The sequence below is a fragment of the Cervus canadensis genome, chromosome X, assembly GCF_019320065.1.
Source record: "Cervus canadensis isolate Bull #8, Minnesota chromosome X, ASM1932006v1, whole genome shotgun sequence".
NCBI classification, from domain to species: Eukaryota; Metazoa; Chordata; class Mammalia; order Artiodactyla; family Cervidae; genus Cervus; species Cervus canadensis.
The window spans coordinates 52,384,299-52,393,244 of NC_057419.1; the positions used below are offsets into that span (position 1 = coordinate 52,384,299).

Genomic DNA, 8,946 nt, shown 5'->3' on the forward strand with positions numbered 1-8,946 from the left:
CATTGTATGTGCTGTGCTTAGTAGCTCAGTCATGTCTGACTCTTTGTGACCCCGTGAACTGCAGCCCACCAGGCTTCCTCTGTCCGTGGGGATTCTCCAGGAAAGAATACTGGAGTGGGTTGCCATGCCCTCCTCCAGAGGATCTTTCCAACCTGGGGATCAAACCCAGGAGTGCAGGCGGATTCTTTACCGACTGAACCACCTGGGAAGCCCATTCCATTGTAAAGATACAGCATATTTTGTTTATCTAATCATCAGTTGATGGGAATGTGGGTTGTTTTCACTTTTTGGCTATTATGCGTGATTCTGCTTTGAATATTCATGTACAAGTTTTTGTGTGCACATATGTTTTCATTATTCATGGGTATTTACTGAAGAGGGAAATTGCTGGATCATGTACTGCTTTACATTACCATCAGCAGTGTATGAGGGTTCCAATTTCATTACATCCTCTGCAACACTTTTTATTATCTGTCTTTATTCTAGTGGGCATGAAAGTGGTATCTTCTTGTGATTTTTTTTTCTTTCACTTTTTCTTTTTTTCCATTTATTTATATTAGTTGGAGGCTAATTACTTCACAATATTGTAGTGGTTTCTGCCATACATTGACACGAATCAGCCATGGATCTACATGTGTTCCCCATCCCGATCCCCCCTCCCGCCTCCCTCTCCATCCCATCCCTCTGGGTCTTCCCAGTGCACCAGCCCCGAGCACTTGTCTCATGCATCCAACCTGGGCTGGTGATCTGTTTCACCCTTGATAATATACCTGTTTCAATGCCATTCTCTCAGATCATCCCACCCTCGCCCTCTCCCACAGAGTCCAAAAGTCTGTTCTGTACATCCGTGTCTCTTTTTCTGTTTTGCATATAGGGTTATCGTTACCATCTTAAATTCCATATACATGCGTTAGTATACTGTATTGGTCCTTATCTTTCTGGCCTACTTCACTCTGTATAATGGGCTCCTGTTTCACCCATCTCATTAGAACTGATTCAAATGAATTCTTTTTAATGGCTGAGTAATATTACATAGTGTATATGTACCATAGCTTCCTTATCCATTCGTCTGCTGATGGGCATCTAGGTTGCTTCCATGTCCTGGCTATTATAAACAGTGCTGCGATGAACATTGGGGTACACGTGTCTCCTCCAGATCTGGTCTCCTCAGTGTGTATGCCCAGGAGTGGGATTGCTGGGTCATATGGCAGTTCTATTTCCAGTTTTTTAAGGAATCTCCACACTGTTCTCCATAGTGGCTGTACTAGTTTGCATTCCCACCAACAGTGTAAGAGGGTTCCCTTTTCTCCACACCCTCTCCAGCATTTATTGCTTATAGGTTTTTGGATAGCAGCCATTCTGACTGGCGTGTAATGGTACCACATTGAGGTTTTGATTTGCATTTTTCTGATAATGAGTGATGTTGAGCATCTTTTCATGTGTTTGTTAGCCATCTGTATGTCTTCTTTGGAGAAATGTCTGTCTAGAAGAAATATGGAATGCTTCACAAATTTGTGTGTCATCCTTGCGCAGGGGCCATGCTAATGTTCTCTGTATCGTTTCCATTTTAGTATGTATGCTGCCGAAGTGAGCACTCTTCTTGTGATTTTGATTCACATTTCCCTAATGGCTAAAGATGTTGGACGTTTTTATCTTGTGCTTATTTGGCATTTGTGTATCCTCTTTGGAGAGATATCAGTCCAAATTCTTTGCCCATTCTTACTTGTCTTATTTACTTCTATATTATTGAATGGTAAGAATTCTTTACATAATCTGGGATTATATTTATGATTTCAAATATTTTATCTAAGTCTATGAATTGCCTTTTCACATTCTTGATTGTGTTAATTGAAGCATAAAAGCTTTTAATTTTGTTGAAGTCTAAATTTATCCAAGAAACCATGGCCTGTCAAGGTCATGAAGATTTACCTGCATTATTTCTTCTTGAGAGTTTTATAGTTTTAGTTCTTATATTTAGGTCTTAAATCAATTTTGAATTAATTTTTGTATATGGTGTGATATAGGAATCCAATTTCATTTTCCTGCATGTGGACATGTGACTAGAGAAGGCAATGGCACCCCACTCCAGTACTCTTGCCTGGGAAATCCCATCGACGGAGGAGCCTGGTAAGCTACAGTCCATGGGGTCACTAAGAGTCGGACACGACTGAGTGACTTCACTTTCACTCTTCACTTTCATGCACTGGAGAAGGAAATGGCAACCCACTCCAGTGTTCTTGCTTGCAGAATCCCAGGGACAGGAGCCTGGTAGGCTGCCGTCTATGGGGTTGCACAGAGTTGGACACGACTGATGTGACTTAGCAGCAGCAGCAGCAGCAGGACATGTGACTGAATTGGTTGCCTGGACCAATGCTTGGGTCCTAGCCTGGGCTCAGACCTCTTGTCTTGGCCGGGGAGGTTCTTTTTCTGATCAGATTTGCACAGCTAATAATGAAACCAATCTGAGACTAGAACTTCTGCTGCTGCTGTTTAGTTGCTAGGTCATATCCGACTCCTTGCAACCCTATGGACTATATAGCCTGCCAGGCTCCTCTGTCCATGGGGTTCTCCAGGCAAGAATACTTGAGTAAGTAGCCATTACCTTCTCCAGGAGATCTTCCTGACCCAGAGATTGAAACCAGTCTCCCACATTGCAGGCAGATTCTTTACTGTCTGAGCCACAGGGGAAGCCCCACGACTAGTACAGCACAAGCTTTATCTGCTGGCTGAATAATGGAGAAGCAGGAATTTAGCTTGCAAATCAACTTCTCAACCTGCTTTGGGCAGAGACATCATATATATATAAGAGGTTCAGTGTAAAAGGTGGGTAATTGGAAAGAGAGGGAGGGATATTCTTGACTTACCTTAGAGCAGGGGTGTGGTTTGGACTGTGAAAAGAGAAGTGAAAAGCAAAGGAGAAAAGGAAAGATATACCCATTTGAATGCAGAGTTCCAAAGAATACCAAGGAGAGATAAGAAAGCCTTCCTCAGCGATCAATGCAAAGAAATAGAGGAAAACAATAGAATGGGAAAGACTAGAGATCTCTTCAAGAAAATTAGAGATACCAAGGGAACATTTCATGCAAAGATGGGCTCAATAAAGGACAGAAATGGTATGGACCTAACAGAAGCAGAAGATATTAAGAAGAGGTGGCAAGAATACATAGAAGAACTATAAAAAAAAAGACCTTCATGACCCAGATAATCATGAAGGTGGATCACTACACTCACTAGACGCCAGACATCCTGGAATGTGAAGTCAGGTGGGCCTTAGGAAGCATCACTACGAACAAAGCTAGTGGAGGTGATGGAATTCCAGTTGAGCTATTTCAAATTCTAAAAGATGATGCTGTGAAAGTGCTGCACTGAATATGTCAGCAAATTTGGAAAACTCAGCAGTGGCCACAGGACTGGGAAAGGTCAGTTTTCATTCCAATCCCAAAGAAAGATAATGTCAAAGAATGCTCAAACTACCACACAATTGCACTCATCTCACACACTAGTAGAGTAATGCTCAAAATTCTCCAAGCCAAGCTTCAGCAATATGTGAACTGTGAACTCCCAGATGTTCAAGCTGTATTTAGAAAAGGCAGAGGAACCAGAGGTCAAATTGCTAACATCCGCTGGATCATCAAAAAAGCAAGAGAGTTCTAGAAAAACATCTATTTCTGCTTTATTGACTATGCCAAAGCCTTTGAATGTGTGGATCACAATAAACTGTGGAAAATTCTTCAACAGATGGGAATACCAGACCACCTGACCTGCCTCTTGAGAAATCTGTATTCAGGTTAGGAAGCAACAGTTAGAACTGGACATGGAACAACAGACTGGTTCCAAATAGGAAAAGGAGTACGTCAGGGCTGTATATTGTCACCCTGCTTATTTAACTTATATGCAGAGTACATCATGAGAAACACTGGGCTGGAAGAAGCACAAGCTGGAATCAAGATTGCTGTGAGAAACATCAATAACCCCAGATATGCAGATGACACCACACTTATGGCAGAAAGTGAAGAAAAACTAAAGAGCCTCTTGATGAAAATGAAAGAAGAGAGTGAAAAAGTTGGCTTAAAACTCAACATTCAGAAAACTAAGATCAAGGCATCCGGTCCCATCACTTCATGGCAAATAGATGGGGAAACAGTGGAAACAGTGGCTGACTTCATTTTTCTGGGCTCCAAAATCACTGCAGATGGTGATTGCAGTCATGAAATTAAAAGACACTTGCTCCTTGGAAGGAAAGTTATGACCAACCTATATAGCATATTAAAAAGCAGAGACATTACTTTGCCAACAAAGGTCCGTCTAGTCAAATTTATGGTTTTTCCAGTAGTCATGTATGGATGTGAGTTGGACTATAGAGAGAGCTGAGCACAGAAGAATTGATGCTTTTGAACTGTGGTGTTGGAGAAGACTCTTGAGAGTCCCTTGGACTGCAAGGAGATCCAGCCAGTCCATCCTAAAAGAGATTAGTCCTGGGTGTTCATTGAAGGGACCGATGTTGAAGCTGAAACTCCAATACTTTGGCCACCTGATGCAAAGAACTGACTCATTTGAAAAGACCCTGATGCTGGAAAAGATTGAAGGCAGGAGGAGAAGGGGATGACAGAGGATGAGATGGTTGGATGGCATCACTGACACAATGGACATGGGTTTGGGTGGACTCCGGGAGTTGGTGATGGACAGGGAGGCCTGGCGTGCTGCGGTTCATGGGTTTGCAAAGAGTTGGACACGATTGAGCAACTGAACTGAAATAATACTTCTTTTTGGTCCTTGTATGGGTTTTTCTGGTGGTTGTCATGGCAATTGGGTTGGGAAGATCCCCTGGAGAAGGAAATGGCAACCCACTCCTGTATGCTTGCCTGGGAAATCCCATGGATGGAGGAGTGGTGGTGGGCTACTGTCCATGGGGTCACAAGAGTTGGATACAGCTTAGCGACTAAACCATCACCACCACCTGGAAAATACACAGCATACTTGGGGCCACACAGAAAGATCAAGCGTTTGGGGAGAGAGAAAGATAGACAGAGACAGAAAGGGAGAGGAGAGAGAGGGAGATCGAGTGACACACATAGAGACAGAGAATGAGTGAGTAAGTTTTTATTGAAGGTGGGAACCTAGGGTTTCTGGGGCTCTCTCATTATTGGTGAATTTTAAAATGCAAGAGTGGAATTTGAAGCCAGAGAAGAGAAAAAATAAGCAGTCCAAATGGTCAGTTATCAAATCAAATAAGATTGCTGTAACAAAGGAGTAGCAAATGGGGTGGGGCTGGCTACCAATGTGTTTTTTGAGGTTGCCATCTTTGAAGTGGGTGCCTCTTTGAAGTGGATGTCTGGGCAATCAAGGCTTAAGTCAGACATTTGCATTACAAAAAAGGGAAAATCCAAATGTCAGGACTTATACTGCAACATGATATGCCTTTCTATTTATTGAAGTAGTTCTTTTCAACAGTGTTTTACAGTTGTCAGAGTATAATTTTTATATTTCTATTGTTATTATATATTCCTAAGTATTTTTTAATGGAGCCATTAAAAAGTCTTGACCACTTTGAATTTCTTACATGTTTCAATTATGGCCTTGTAAGAGGGTGACCTCTTTGAGTCTTAATCAATTTTACCTCCTAAATATTTCTTGAATTGGCATTCTCATCATAGTCTCTATTACCAACTGCCCAGGTTTGAGATCTCATCTATTACCTAGATTACTATAGTACTTTCCTAACTGATCTCCCTATCTTTAGTGTTGTTCCCTTCAAATTTACCTTGCATATAATCACCAGAGTGATTTATTTAAAATTCAATTCTAGATTATAGTTCTGGGTAAGATGGTTAAGTACTTGCTACTCTTTGTCCATTACTGAACACAGTTATAAAACCTGGACAGAATTCACGGCACAGCTGTTTGAGAATACTGAAAAGTAAATAGCTGCGGGAAGATTAAAGAAGAACATAAGAATTTGAGAATCCAACAAACCAGGGGTGAGTTTCCCACTCCCCTTACCCTATTCCCCAACCTGAACTTAATCCATTTGGAAACGTGAAAGTGATTACTGTAGTACAGTCAGAGAGTTCCAGGAGAAGCCCTCTAGTTCTTGTTTGAGAAGTGAGAGAAGGGGGAAAGTCCTCCATTTTCCCCTTTATTTCTCTTCTCTAACATCCCAGGCCTCAGGCAATCATTCAGTGGCAGCAACAATGGCAGCAGTGAAGCCGTCAGAAACCAATACTCTTGGAGAGGGAAACCCTTAATCTCTGCTGAAGCTGTGGCCATGAGAGCAGAATCACTTACTGTTGCTTTTTTTATCTCTCTGTTTTCCCACTGCTTGTTTTCAGATGTGGCACAATTGCAGAATTTCCAACTGGAGGCATGAAAGGGAAATCCCAGGGTAGCACTGGTGAGACTGGAGAGGTAGGAGTCCAGGAAAGTGACCCCATAATGTTTTTTGTTAATGAGCTCCTGGATACCCACCAATAACCTGTGCCTATGTTGATTAGATCCCAATGAGCATACCAAAGAACTGAGATAACTGACTTTTATCTAGATTCCAGACTGACCACTTATTGGCACATACCAGACAAATCTTAGTTAACATTTGAAAACTGAACTGACATTGGACCATCAGCCCACAGCAGGCTGGTGGGAACATATGGCATGAACCTAATCAGATTAACTGCTAAGGCAAAAATATAAATGCTTTCCATACTTAGAGTTTTATAATGTCATATCTAAAATGTCCAGGATATACTCCAAAATTATCAGGCATAGAACAAACCATGATGATTTCAAGTTGCATGGCAAATAAATACATTTAAAATTAAAAAAAATAAAAAATAAAAAAACCGCCACAACCAAAGGATGCAGATGTTGCACTTATCTGAAAAAGACTTTGTCAATTAACTATTAAAATTAGAAATGAAAAAAAATAAAGTTAGAAATGGATAGCACAAAACACTCTTGGAACAAATGTTAACATACAAAGCCTAATCAGATAACTAGAAGATATAAAGAAGTAAAAACTAGGTGACAACTTCAGAATTGAAAAATGCAGTTGTTGTTGTTTAGTTGCTAAGTTGTTTCCGACTCTTTTGCAACACGATGGACTGTAGCCCCCCAGGCTCCTCTGTCCATGGGATTTCCCAGGCAAGAATACTGGAGTGGGTTGCCGTTTCCTTCTCCAGGGTATCGTTCTGATTCAGGGGTCAAACCTGTGTCTCCAGAAATGGCAGGCAGATTTTTTTTTTTTTTTTTTTACAACTCAGCCACTAGGGAAGCCTGAAAAATACAATAACTGACATTAAAAAAAATTCACCAAATGGGCTTAATAGCAGAAGTATGATGTCAGAGGAAAGAGTCAGTAGACTTATTTTTTTTAATTAATTAATTTTAATTAGAGGATAATTACTTTATAATATTGTGATATGTCTTCCCCAATGCTGAAACCCCCTCCCACCTCCTTCCCCACCCTATTCCTCTGGGTTGCCCCAGAGCACCTGATTTGAGTGCCCTGCTTCATGCATTGAACTAGCACTGGTCATCTATTTTACATATGGTAATATACATGTTTCAATGCTATTCTCTCAAATCATCCCAACCTCGCCTTCTCCCACTGAGTCCAGAAGTCTGTTCTTCATGTCTGTGTCTCTCTTGCTGCCTAGCATGTAGAATCATCAGTACCATCTTTCTTTCTTTCTTTTTTAAAATTTATTTATTTTAGTTGGAGGCTAATTACTTTACAATATTGTAGTGTTTTTTCTGATACATTGATATGAATCAGCCATGGGTTTACATATGTTCCCCATCCTGAACCCCCTTCCTCCCTCCCTCCCCATCCCATCCCTCTGGGTCATCCTAGTGCACCAGCCCTGAGCACCCTGTCTTATGCATCGAACCTGGACTGGTGATCTGTTCCACATATGATAATATACATGTTTCAATGCTATTCTTTCAGATCATCCCACCCTCGCCTTCTCCCACAGAGTCCAAAAGACTGTTCTATACATCTGTCTCTTTTTCTGTCTCGCGTATAGGGTTATCGTTACCATCTTTCTAAATTGCATATATATGTGTTAGTATTCTGTATTGGTGTTTTTCTTTCTGACTTACTTCACTGTATAATAGACTCCAGTTTCATCTACATCATTAGGACTGATTCAAATGTATTCTTTTTAATGGCTGAGTAATATTCCATTGTAAATATGTACCACAGCTTTCTTATCGATTCGTTTGTTGATGGGCATCTAGGTTGCTTCCATGTCCTGGCTATTATAAACATTGCTGCGATGAATATTGGGGTACACGTGTCTCTTTCAGTTCTGGTTTCCTTGGTGTGTATGCACCTGTGGACTACAGCTCGCCAGGCTTCCCTGTCTATCACCAACTCCCGGAGCTTGCTCAAATTCAAGTCCATCAAGTGGTTGGTGGTTGGTTGATGGTGGTGATTCCATCTAATCGTCTCATCCTCTGTCGTCCCAGTCTCTTCCTGCCTTCAATATTTCCCAGCATCAGGGTCTCTTCCAATGAGTCAGTTCTTTGCATCAGGTGGCCAAAGTATTGGAGCTTCAGTATCAGTCCTTCCAATGAATATTCAGGACTGATTTCCTTTAGGATTGACTGGTTCAATGTGCTTGAAGTTCAAGGGACTCTCAAGAGTCTTCTCCAATGCCACAGTTTAAAAGCATCAATTCTTTGGTGCTCAGCTTTTTATTATGTTCTTTGACCATCTCTCACATCCATACATGACTGCTGGAAAAATCATAGCTTTGACTAGGTGGACCTTTGTCAGTAAAGTAATGTCTCTGCTTTTTAATATGCTGTCTAGGTTGGTCATAGATTTTCTTCCAAGGAGCAAACATCTTTTAATTTCAAGGCTGCAGTCACCATCTGCAGTGATTTTGGAGCCCAAGAAAATAAAGTTTGTCATGGTTTCCACTGTTTTTCCATCTATTTGCC

The 8,946-nt window shown here is 41.2% G+C and overlaps 1 non-coding gene across 1 annotated transcript; it reads right to left on the bottom strand.

Moving 5' to 3' along the window:
- Positions 1-1,488: 1,488 nt before the first annotated feature.
- LOC122436103 lies at positions 1,489-1,595 on the bottom strand. The gene has a single exon (XR_006267874.1). It is a non-coding gene; the product is annotated as a U6 spliceosomal RNA (small nuclear RNA).
- Between the last annotated feature and the right edge of the window lie 7,351 nt (positions 1,596-8,946).